Source organism: Vigna radiata, chromosome 2 (assembly GCF_000741045.1).
Source record: "Vigna radiata var. radiata cultivar VC1973A chromosome 2, Vradiata_ver6, whole genome shotgun sequence".
Lineage (NCBI taxonomy): Eukaryota > Viridiplantae > Streptophyta > Magnoliopsida > Fabales > Fabaceae > Vigna > Vigna radiata.
The window spans coordinates 10,113,622-10,113,936 of record NC_028352.1 but is presented as its reverse complement, the minus strand read 5'-3'; positions in this window follow the sequence as shown (position 1 = coordinate 10,113,936).

The window sequence follows — 315 nt, the reverse complement described above, 5'->3', positions numbered from 1 at the left end:
ATAGACGTCAGTTAGGAGGGGCTCCAACGTCTATATGATGGAAATTAATGGTTATTCACCTACCTGTCAGACATATAGACGTCAGTTGGGAGAGCACCGACTTCTAAAGCACTTTAGACGTCTGTTACTCTGGGAACCGACGTCTAAACCCTAAATCTAGAAATTTAAAAAGTCACTTTTTGACTCCATTTAGACATCTGATCCCGCCACTCCGACTTCTAAAGCACTTTAGACGTCTGTTACTCTGGGAACCGACGTCTAAACCCTGAATCCAAAAATTTAAAAAGTCACTTTTTGACTCCATTTAGACGTCTG